The 12,249-nt window shown below is 43.8% G+C and overlaps 1 pseudogene across 1 annotated transcript in view; it reads right to left on the bottom strand.

Moving 5' to 3' along the window:
• Positions 1-3,926: 3,926 nt before the first annotated feature.
• LOC146805916 (aquaporin-11-like) overlaps positions 3,927-12,249 on the bottom strand; it is a 348,642-nt pseudogene continuing 340,319 nt past the window's right edge. The window contains exon 3 of the transcript XR_014967937.1: positions 3,927-4,365. The product of XR_014967937.1 is annotated as an aquaporin-11-like (transcript). The remainder of the gene's footprint in view (positions 4,366-12,249) is intronic.

Genomic DNA, 12,249 nt, shown 5'->3' on the forward strand with positions numbered 1-12,249 from the left:
TTGGATGTTCCAGGTCATTACCTCAGTCTTTCCTTCGTTGATTTCGTATCCCGAAAACTGCCCGAATTCCTTAGCTCTCTTGATAATAGCAGGGAGAGCCTTCACAGGGTCCGATGTATAGATTATTATGTCATCCGCATAGAGTCCTATCCGCTTAACCCAACCTCCAAACTCAAAAGAGGGAATGTTGTTATCCTCTCTCAATATTTGAGCTAAAGGTTCTATATACATATTAAATAGGAGGGGGGAAAGCGGACAACCCTGTCTGGTACCCCTCGTAATTTTAAATTGTTCAGTAAGAACTCCATTAACCAGAAGTCTGGCCCTTGGGTCGTTGTAAAGAAGCAAGATGGCACGACGAAAGTTATCGCCTAAATTAAATCTTTTCAGCACCGCGGCCAGGTAGGGCCAGTTGACCCTATCGAAAGATTTGGTGGCGTCCAGGGTGAAGGTGGCCAATGGGAGACCGAATGAGGTTGCAATGTCTATTGCTCCGACCAGGTCGTGGGTAAGATCTGCTAACTGTCGCCCTCTTATAAATGCCTTCTGGTCCTGATGGATTACTGAACCGATCTCACTCCCCAACCTTCCAGCAAGGATAGCCGCAAAGATCTTATAATCGTTGTTTAGGAGTGAGATTGGTCTGTATGACCCGCAGTCGGCCGGGTCCTTGCCAGGTTTAGGGATCAACACAATAGTGGCCTCATTCCATGATTCTGGCGGGACCATACCGTCTAAGAATATGGCGTTGAAAAGGGCATTCAAAGATGGAACTATAACTGAACCCAAGGCACTATACACCTCCCCTGGAATGCCATCCGGGCCTGCGGCTTTCGCTCGCTTCAGTTGTTTGATGGCATTCAAATGGGTCTTGTCCCGGGCCAGGAAAGGGGGGGAAAGGCTCAGACTGAGGCATCACCGGACTCGGGCCAATCAGCGTCGACAGTAGAGCCAATGGAGTCGACGACTCATCAGGAACCAGAGCCGGAGAAAGCATCGGCGCTGGAGATGGAGCCGGAGAACGCTACGGAGAAGCTGCAGGCGAAGCCGGGCGAACAGGTGAAGCCGGATTCGACACAGAAGGAGAGGGAGAAACATAGTCCTTACGACGTCGAGGAACTGGTGAAGTCGATCTCGGAGCCATCTCCTTATCTGAACGGCGTCGAGAGCCGTGCCTCTTCCTCTTTTTAGGTTTCTTTGACTTTGAAGCATGACCCGACGTCGACTTCGAACCGGACCTTCACCTCGAACGACTTCGACCTCTCTTCTCCTTCCTCATCTTCGCTATGAATAGCTTGGCTTCTCTTGCCTTTAATGCCTAAGGGTTCATCTTGCGGCAACAAGAGCACCCCTCAACATCGTGATCCAATGACGGGCACCAGACACAATCTTCGTGTGGATCCGTGATGGACATGTGTTTACCACTCTCTACAGGGCTGGACATGTGTTTACCACACTCTCTATAGGGCTTGAACCTTGACTTCCTTGTCGACATCTTTAAGAAATAAGCAAGATGAGACCAGAAACACAGCAGAAACACAAACTAACTAGAAAAGCTACGGAGAGTCCCAAAAAAACGTTAGTGTTGAAGGTGCAGAAAAAAGGGAACGGACGTCATCACGCCGACGAGGCCCTCTTATGGCTCCAGTGACGTCAGCGGAGCCACGTGCGGAGCCATGCTATTGTGACGTCATCCTCGTCGCCGTGGAGAGCTACAAAAATTTCCGAATGTTGCTGGCGCAGGGGATATTCACAAGGTGAGGAATCCACTGGCAAATGTATCCATCGGAAACATATGTTGCATATCTGTTAGTGAGAATAGAGAAATGTGATTCAAAATGTGATCTTTTGACTCCGACTTTTACGTTTTTGACGATGGGTTCGGAAGAACGTGCACCCTCGGAGATTATTGAACCTTGTGAAGAGAATCCAGCAATAACGTAGTGTACCGTTACAACAAGAGGAAAAAAATATATTTCGACCCGAATCCTGGAAAATGTAGCTTTTCCACTTCTTTCCACTCCATTGACAAGAGTTTACATCCAGTTTGCAGTTGGACCTTTAACAGTTCTTTTCACTGGTATTTCTGAAAGTCGTCTTCTGTATCATCATCATCCTGCAGTGTATGTAGTCATATCAGTATCAGGCTGCCATCAAGGCTTCTGGGAAAAGTAGAAACATATTTAAACTGTGCAAAAAGAACAAATGATGGACGGAATACTGATTTATTCAAACATTCACCCCTAGTCACAGATCTGGGTTAAATCCATTGTTTCTTTTGCATGCCTTGCCAGTTCAGACCCAGCCATATGCAACTTAGTCTTGACCCTGTTCCCCATGGTAACAATCCAGCCGGAACTGCCAGGCCAGGTATTCCCTGGACCAGAAACAAGCATTCTGGGACTGGTTGTGGGGTGACACCCCTCACCAGCCGGGCTAGTGTGAATCTGGTGGCATAGCGAGCACGGGGCGCACGTCTGAGCATACCCTTCCCACTTATGGCAACAAATACAAAAAGAACAAATGATGAAGGAATGCTGATTTAATAAAACATTCACAGATAGTCACCGGTCTGAGTTAAATCCATTATTTTATTGCACGCCTCGCCATTTCGGTTCAGACCCAGCCATATGCAAATCAGCGTCTTGACCCTGCTCCCCATGGGAACAGTCCAGCCCGAACTGCCAGGTCATATGAATGTCTTTTGCTTTTTCGCCATTAATGTGCCGGGTATGCCCAGACGTGGGTCCCGTGCTCACTGTGTCACTGGATTCAAGCTAGCCTGGCTGATGAAGGGTTTAGCCCAGAAACCGTTTCCAGGATGCTTGTTTCTGGTCCAGGGAGGACCTGGCTTGGGAGTTCGGGCTGGACTGTTGCCATGGGGAACAAGGTCAAGACTGAACTGGGGTGGCATGGCGAGCAAAAATACAATGGATTTAACCCAGATCTATTGACTGGGGGTGAATGTTTGATTTGCTCTGCCTTCCGTCCATTGTCTTTATCTTTAAACTGTACAACAGCAGCAACTGAATCGTCAATCATTTTCTGCAACAAAACAATTTTTTGAAGTTCAGAAAGAGCATTGGCTGCATTTTCTCTTACAACAATTTAAGTATCAGCCTCAGAACACTCCTGATGTTTGTGCTTGGTTGTGTACCTTTTAGTCTTCATAATGCCCAAAAGAAACAAACAATGTAACAAAGTATACAAATTCTTGAGCCCAGGTCAGATTCATCCGCTTTCTAAGACAGAAAAATTAGGATGTGCAGAGCAGTTTCTGGGCATTTATTTTGATGCTGGGATGTGTGGTGTTTTTTGTTTATTGCACCAGGTAACTCTTGGGGCTCAACCTGTAAGGCCTGAAAAAAGGAAGATGGACCATGAGGCAATGGAATTGACTAGATCTTGATGAAATGCAGCGATGGACTTGCAATACAATTCATAGTTTGAAATAAAATTTAAAAAAATTAAAAACTTTTAAACTTATTTTGACTGCTTGTGCAGCAGAGGTTCTCAGACAGCTAGGGAGAAGAAGCAGCAGCAAAACTACTAATTAACATCTAGCCTATAAAAATGGCCACAATGTGGCGCTCAAGGGACAAGAAACCGAGACAATAAAAAAGACTAAACCACAGCATCCACAAAGCTTACTCTTGCAGAAAATGGCAGATAATGCTGAAATAGAGAGCATGATATTTGTATCTCTATAACAATTCATCTCTTAGAGGTCCCTCACATGTTAACATTGAGAGTCCCAAAACTTGAATATGAAACTTTAGGGCCATCATTCCCAAACCTAAACAAAGTCACTCCTTTTTGCATATGTAAAACAGTGGTATGGTCTTTGAACTTAAAAAAAGCAGATTGGCAAGTAAAATCCTATTTCTCAGGACTTTTACATAAGAAAAATTCAAGCAACTTGAAACTTCTTTAAATCATTTAAAATATTTTAATAAGAATAAATTACATTTTTGTCATAAAATATTATTTTGCTACACATTTTAAAATGAATATTAGCGTATTAAATATATTTCTGTAAGGTGGGCAAAATAATTTGGGTGACGGTTAATTTAATACAAGTAAAATAGCATTTGTACTTTTGTGTTTGAATATTGTGACCATTCCTTCACAGCAATTGTGTCGTTCTAAAACTTGAGTGCAAAAAATGCTGTTCTTCTGTAATTGATAATTTTTTTCAGTAAATAAGCCATTAGTTGTTTTCACTCAAATCAAGATCACATCAGAATTCAATGTCCCACTTATTCATTCCTTAATCCATTTTCACGGTTACTGTTCCTCCTCCGCCAGTTAACCTTTTCAGAGTAGGGAAGATATGATCAAACAGTGCCACTGACAAGATCATTCCTGAAATACAAATTCAAAGAAATAAGAATTTACTGTAAGCTACTGCCTTTCTCAATAAACAATTTTTCTTAACTATATTCCCTCTGCCTTTCCACTTTAGGAGCACACTCACAAACACCACCAAGGGGGTTTCTTTTCCAAGAATGTAAAATGTGGAAAACCCGTACAACGAACAACCAATAACAAATCCAACAGGGCTCAATTGTGACTGTTTTTGTTGTGATGGCTGCAGCTGTTGTATTATACGTTAATATGGATCTATATGCACTACATTCAAAGAGGCACATATATACAGACGCAGACAACAAAAACATAAGCTTACTTAGGTAGGTGCTTAAATGAGACTAATCAACATACGTGGGGGTGCAAATACAGATGGTTAGATGGGTGACTGCATCATGGGAGCAAATGGGATGGGCAAAGAATTTGAAAATGTGTACATTTCACTTTAGCTAAAACTAAAACATACTCGATACCCAGCACAAGAGTGTGCCTCATCCACAAACCTGTCAAAACAAAAGGAGTAGTTTCTTACCTGTAACTTAAGTTCTCTAGTAGGGGTATTTCCATGATAAGACATAAGCACTTGAATAGTCCTGCGCACGTGCCGGGATCCCAGAGCACGTCTTTAGATATATCTTCTTAAGTGGATATTTTTCGCCTTTCTTCGGAAGGCCTGCAAAGACCCTTAAGAGATAAAAAAGACGACAACAATGCAGCCAAACTAAATAGGTTCCAATGGCCAAAACTTCATCTTAAAGTGAAAAAGATAGCCAGTATACTATGTTTTGTGCAATTTTTTATGGTGTTTAACACACAGAAAACTCCCCTTCACAAAACTCCTTTTTTCATGATAGAGATGAAAGGATGGGCTATAGTAGCCCCTTAGGCTGCCATTATAGGTGTTAAACTAGATGCTGTGCCTTCAAGAAAACTCCAGAGACCGCCAGTATCCCAGGATGCACAGCCAGTGGCAGTTACTTTAGTTCTTTTCGAAGGCAATGAGAAATGAATGCCTATTCTGTATGATGGATACGTCTGTCTATTCCACCGGGGAGGAGGGAGGGTTGCTTATGACTTATTATGGAAATACCCCTACAAGAGAACTGGGGTTACAGGTAAGAAACTATTCCTTCTCTTGTAAGGAATTTTCATGTTTAGTCATAAGCGCTTGAATAGACTAGCAAGCCCATCCCTATAAAACAGACGCGGTGGAAGAGTCAGAGAATTGAACTGCAAGTTTAAGCAAAGAGGTTCCGAAGAGAAGCCTGACCTACTTGAGCATCTGCCTTGGCATCAGAGTCCAGGCAGTAGTGTCCTGTGAATGTATGGACTGACTGCCAGGTAGCAGCCTTATAAATCTCCGAAATGGGTATATTACGAAACAAGGCCGCAGTAGCTGCTTTCCCTCTGGTAGAGTGAGCCCTAGGCTTACCAGTAAGGGATTGGTTAGCTTTTTGGTAACAGAGTAAAATACAAGAGACAATCCATCTGGAAATGGATTGTTTAGAAGTCGCTAGACCTGTACGGAGAGACCCATAGTTTACAAATAACTGATCCGCTCTCCTTGTATCCTTAGTTTTGTCCAGATAGAATTTTAAAACCCTGCTTACATTCAGGGAATTAAGCGTTCCCTCCATCCGAGAAAATGAATGCTAGAAAAAAGAAGGCAAGGAAGTCGTTTGGTTCACATGGAAATCCGAAATTACCTTAGAGAGGAATTTAGGATGAGTACTCATAACCACTTTAGATGTATGGAAAACTGTATATGGTTCTTGACAGCAAAGTGCCTGAATTTCGCTAACTCTGCGGGCAGAAGTGATAGCCACAAGGAAAGCTCTCTTTCAAGACATATGCTGAAAAGTAGCCTTATGAATGGGTTCAAAGGGCGCTTTAATTAGCCGAGAAAGAAACACATTAAGCTCCCAAGAAGGGGAAGGACTTCTAATGGGAGCAACAACCTGTTTTAAACCCTCCAAGAAATCTTTATTGACAGGAATTCTGAAAAAGGAAGTTTGTGAAGGGCATTTCCTGTAAGCAGTTGGGGCTGCCAAGTGAACCTTAATGGAAGAAAATTGGAGGCCAGATTATGCTAGATGAAGCAAGTATGGAAGGATAACATATTCCTGGCAAGTGGTAGGGTCCTCATTCCTCGATGAGCACCAAATACAGAATCTCTTCCATTTATGAGCATAAGCGGAGCGTGTGGATGGCCGCTTAGCTTCCTTAAGAATGTCCATGCAGTTGAGGTAATTTCAAGTGTCCATACTACACTAGTTCAGGAGCCATACTGCCAAATTCAAAGAGGAGACTTTGGGGTGCACTATCGGTCCTCCAAATTTTGTTAGTAAGTGTGGTTTGCATGGCAGCCTGAGATGTGGACGGATAGACCGGTGAAGTGGCCATTTCGGGGCTAAGAGAATCATCTTCACCAGTGATTGAGAGAGCTTGATGAGGACTGCTGGGATCAGGGTAACTGGAGGAAAGGCGTAGAGAAATCTGCCTGACAAGTTGATCCATAGGGCATTCCCCAGGGTTCCCGGTTGGTAGACCTGGGAGGCGAAGCTTTGGCATTTGCTGATTTCTGCAGTGTCATACAAATCGTCCTCTGGAGTAACCCATTTTTAGAATACATCTTGTACCACATCATCGTTTAAGACTCACTTGTGATTTTCCTGAAGGAGTCAGCTTAGAAAGTCGGCCTGAGCATTTTGAACACCTGGGAGGTGAGTTGCTGTTATGGTCAGGTTTCTGGCTAGAAGCCACTTCCAGATTATCTGGGCTTCCCGAGATAATAGTCTAGATCTTGAGCCTCCCTGCTTGTTGAGGTAAAACATTGTTGTTGTATTGCCCGTCTGTACAAGCAGAGAGCTGGCACAGAATGACGGCTAAAAAGCTTTTAGAGCCAAATTAACTGCTCCTAACTCTAGCAGATTGATGTGGTAAGGGGATTCCTTGAGTGACGATTTGCCCTGAATTTGAAAGTGATCTGTATGGTCTCCCCATACCAGGAGAGAGGCATCCGTGACTATAGTTTGAGCCGGTATATCCTTGTGAAAAAGAGTTCCTCGAAGTAGATTGGTGGGTGAACACCACCATTTGATGGACCGGAGGGCATGTTGAGACAGTTGAATCCGGTCTTCCCAATCTCCTGTTCGTTGGTCCCATTGGTCTTTCAGACATTCCTGCAGGGGTCTCATGTGGAGACGTGCATTTGTCGTGAGGAATATGCAAGACCCCGTGGAGCCCAGAAGAGGAGACCTTCCTCACAGTCGGGTGCAACATTGTCATGAGAGCCTGAGCCTTCTGAAGGATCGATAGGCGTCTCTCCTCCAAAGGATACACGTTTGCCGTGCAAGTATCAATGGATGCTCCCATATATTGTAGGCATTGTACAAGCATCGAGATAGACTTCATTTGATTCATGTGAAGTCCCAATCGAAGGAGAAGGTCGGAGGTCCAATTGAAATGTGGTTGAGCCTCCTGACACGTGGATGCCTTGATCAGCCAATCGTCTAGATCGGGGTAGACAAACACTCTTTTTCCTCAGATGGGCAGCTACCACCGCCATGCTCTTGGAGAAGATCCTGGGTGCCGACTTCAGGCCGAAAGGAAGTATAAAGTATTGGTAGTAGTGGTTTCCCACTGTAAACCTCAAGAACTTGCGATGTTTCTTTATGATGGGGATGTGGAAGTATACGTCTTGTAGGTCTATTGCGCATAACCAATCCCCTCGATGTAGTTGAGGATAGATCTGGTGTAATGCTAACATCTGGAATCTTTCTCTCCGAATCCATTTGTTGGCCTTCCTTAGATCGAGAATGGGTCTAAGCTCGTTCTTGTCTTTCTTTTTGACGAGAAAGAATCTTGAATACAGCCCTTTGCATCGTAACGAAGGAACAGGCTCTACTGCCTGTTTTCGTAAGAGAATTGCTTATAATTGTGATAGGTGGAAACTTGACTGTTTCGGAGGCACTGATGGTGGAGGGCTGATGAATCAGAGAATATCCATTGCGCACAATGTTCAGAACCCAACTGTGTTGTGTGATTCTTTGCCACTCTGCCAAGAAATGTTGAATGCTTCCCCCTACCAGGGGGAGGACATGATTCAGGGCTTGGAACCAGTAGGCATCTTGTCTCCTTGTGAAGGTTGTCCTGACCTTCCTCTTGGTTGTTGTTTTTTGGTAAGGTTGGTAGGATTGTTGATACGATTGATGTGTGCCTTACTGTCGACCCTTATACCACCGAGGGGTTTGAACCCTTTGTGTTGAACATCGGCGTGAGAAAGGACGGAAAGATTCTTGTTGATTTTTGGGTCTTTCGAGATCAACAGCTTTAATGTTTCCATCTCAGCTTTCATGGGGCCATCTCCTCGTCTGCATGAGAGGGGAAAAGTGTAGTACCTGAGAACAGAAGATTCAGGATGCACTGTTGTGCTTCAGGCAAGTCAAGCGAAGCCATGAATGCCATCTGAGTGGCACTCCGTGACAATATCCATGTGCAGCCAGAAGAGATGTGTCTGCAGCAGCACTATTTACTTGGTTAGATACCATAACTCCTTCCATTAGATCTCGTTAAAATCCTCTCTTTTATCTCGAGGTAGATGTTCCACAAATTGTTGGAGCGACTCCCACAGGGCTCGGTCATATCTACCTAACAGAGCTGTGGCACTAGCAGTCTTCATGGAAGTTGCTGGTGTGTTGCACACTTTCCTTACCAGTGAGTCTATCTAACGGCTCTCTTTGTCTGATGGAACTGTGGATGTTGGATCCGTAGTATATTGCTTTTTAGCTGTCACCACAATGACTGAATCTGGGGCTGGATCTGCCCTTCGGAATGTGGGATCGTGTTCAGGAGGACGATGCTTCTTTTGCAGCCTGGATGGAGCTGCCTTAATGGAAGAGGGTGTTAGAAAAAGCTCCATTGCCGGTTCCAAGAGGCCCGGCACCAGAGGAAGCAAGGGACAAGATGCTTGTCTGTATTGAAGAGTCTTAAGTATCACAGAAGCTGATGGCGTCAGAGTGGAAATTTGAATGATCCATTTGGAAGCCACCTGCACGAAAACTTCTTGAAAAGGAGAAATATCGTCATTTGGCGGTGGGAACGAGTAGAGGAACGTCTATGGCTGCAAGAACGATCCCTCGTGTGGGACTTGGACCGTGTCCTTCGTGGAGTAGTAGGCGGAGGAGGAGGTGTAGTAGGTCGAGGAGGAGGAGGAGGTGCGGTTGGCCGAGGAGGCGTCGATGTAGGTGGCCTAGGTTGATCATCTGGAAGATGAGGAGGAGAATGAGTAGGTGATATGGTCCTAGAGGGAGAGTAAGTTCGGGAATACTCCAAATCCGGAGAGTAGATTAGTCGCCTCTTTTTCCGAGCCTTCTGGAGTAAAGAAGGAGCTGCAAATTCCACAGGAGACCCATCTTTCCCTCTCTACGTTGATCTACTTGTCGACGGGGACCTCCGATGTCGTCCCGAAAGAGAACTTCTTCTCGACATCGACTTCTAGAAAGTCGACCGAGTCCGTGATCGACTGTGTTTTCTCAACGTCGAACTGCAGTGTTTTCTCAACTGCGATAGGTGGAATCGATCGCCGGTGGCGTGGTGACTTCGATCGGCGGTGATGTGTCGACCTCGATCGACGGTGATGTGCCGACGTCAAGTGATGCGATGTTTTTGCCGGCGATCTTGTTACCATTTGCGGTGGGCTTCTCGACGGCGAACGAAGAGTTGTCGCCGTTGGCGTAGCCACCGCCGAAGCTCTTCTCCTCGACGTTGAACATAGACGTCGTTTCGACCCAGAGCTCTCGGTCGATGGCAAACAAGTCGCCGCTGTGACTCCTCTCGACATTGTAGCCTTAGACGTCAACCGAGACAGATGCCGTTTTTCAGCCCTTCTCCTGCGGGGGAGCCCCCCAGAGGCTAAAAGGTTTTACAGATGGAACAGAAATCAGGAACGTGAGTAGCAGGCAGGCAAATAATGCACACTCTATGAGGGTCAGTTTTGGCCTTCTTCCTTCCACAGTCAGGACATTTATCAAAAAGAGATGGCATTTTTTAATGAAACTGTGGTAATTCCTTTCAGGAAAAGACAGAAAAAGGTAGAGAAAGGCCAAAGACGTCGAGTGAAACACTTAGACGTAATATTCTGAAGAGATTTTAAGAAGAAAAAAAATAAATTCAATGCTCTAGGGTCCTGATAGCAGGAGCCGGAAAAAAAACTGAAGTAACTGCCACTGGCTGTGCATCATGGGACACTGGTGGTCTCTGGAGTTTTCTTAAAGGCAAAGCGTCTAATTTAAGACATATAATGGCAGCCTATGGGGCTACTCTGTCCCATCCTTTCATCTCTATCATGAAAAAAGGAGTTTTGTGAAGGGTAGTTTTCGGTGTGTTAAACACCATAAACAATTGCACAAAACATAGTATACCGGCTATCGTTTAAACTTCATGATGAAGTTGTAGCCATTGTAGCCTATTTAGTTAAGCTGCATTATTGTCTTTTCTATCTCTTAAGTGTCTTTGCAGGCCTTCCTGAAGAAAGGCGAAAAATATCCACTTCAGAAGATATATCTAAAGAAGTGCTCCAGGGTACCGGCACTTGTTATTGTATATTGTATTGTAAGGGCGGGACTATTCAACTTCTTATGACTAAACATGGAAATCTCCTACCAGAGAAAAACACATTTCACGCTCATGAAGCTTGCAAATTGTGAATGAAATGTGAGGCTGTAATTTTACATTTCGAAAAGGGATTTACAAAACCCTAATTAATATCACTCAAATGTCTTCACAACACCACATAACAATTTCCGGTGTTCCCTTGTTTAAACTGAGTAATCACACATTGGTATATTTCATATATTCACATGCCTGAATTACTGCAGCAATCAACTGTAGTTAATGTGAAGCAGTAGTGTTGAAAACCCTCATTTGGAGGATTTGAGATATACTCTATCCATTGCTCAGATAGTCATTACCAAATTAAATAGAATACGGGATCATTAGAAATGTGAGGATGTAGCGTCTCATATGAATATGGAAATGTTACTTTTAATCCTGGTTCTGGATCATAGATATCCTCTCTGAAGTCATAATCGTAGTGTATTCCACTCAGTGTAAGGGGATCTTAGAACACTTCTCTTTTATCAAGCAAAAAAATGCGTCTTGAACAAGAGGTAAACACTGCAATATTCCAAAGAGCAGGTCCCTGCAGATTAAAATTGCACAAGATTGAAAACTATGCACTGGCCCTTTAAGAGAATGGACGATCAATCTACCTAAATGCACTGTAGTCTAAGATTGCCTTAAAGCTCTTCTCTTTTTGAAGGAAATTACCACAATTACCACAATACTAAAAGTGTAAGTATTAAATGACAAATGGGGTGGAGGAAGGGTTATTTATAACTTCAGTTGGGATACCTAGAATTACAATTACCATTTCCTGTAAAACTAGTCTGTTATGATCAAAATTGTGTACGGTACTCATGGCAAAAGAACTTAAAGGGTACTAATCTGCCTGTTAGATGTAACTACCATTACGAAAGCTACCTTCCGGGTGTGGTATGTAATGAGGCCTTATGAATGGGTCCAAAAAGAGGAACCAAATTAAGTTCCTATGGCGGAGAAGGCTGCCTTTCTGGAGAAAATTAATTTTCTTTTTTTAACCCTATAAAAATAACTTTACAATAGGAATTGTGAAGAAGGATCTTTATGTAGGTCCTTTTCTGTATATTGTGATGGCAGACAAATTAATTTTTAGGATTAACTGTTTTATTGGCGTATTGTACACATACACCCGCCAATATCACTCAGCCGGTGGTACCTGCTAATTGGTAGTAGCAATGCCGTAGCAAAAATAGGCAAATAATATCCCCCTTACACTCCCCA

The sequence above is a fragment of the Triturus cristatus genome, chromosome 8 (genome assembly GCF_964204655.1).
Source record: "Triturus cristatus chromosome 8, aTriCri1.1, whole genome shotgun sequence".
Taxonomy (NCBI): Eukaryota; Metazoa; Chordata; class Amphibia; order Caudata; family Salamandridae; genus Triturus; species Triturus cristatus.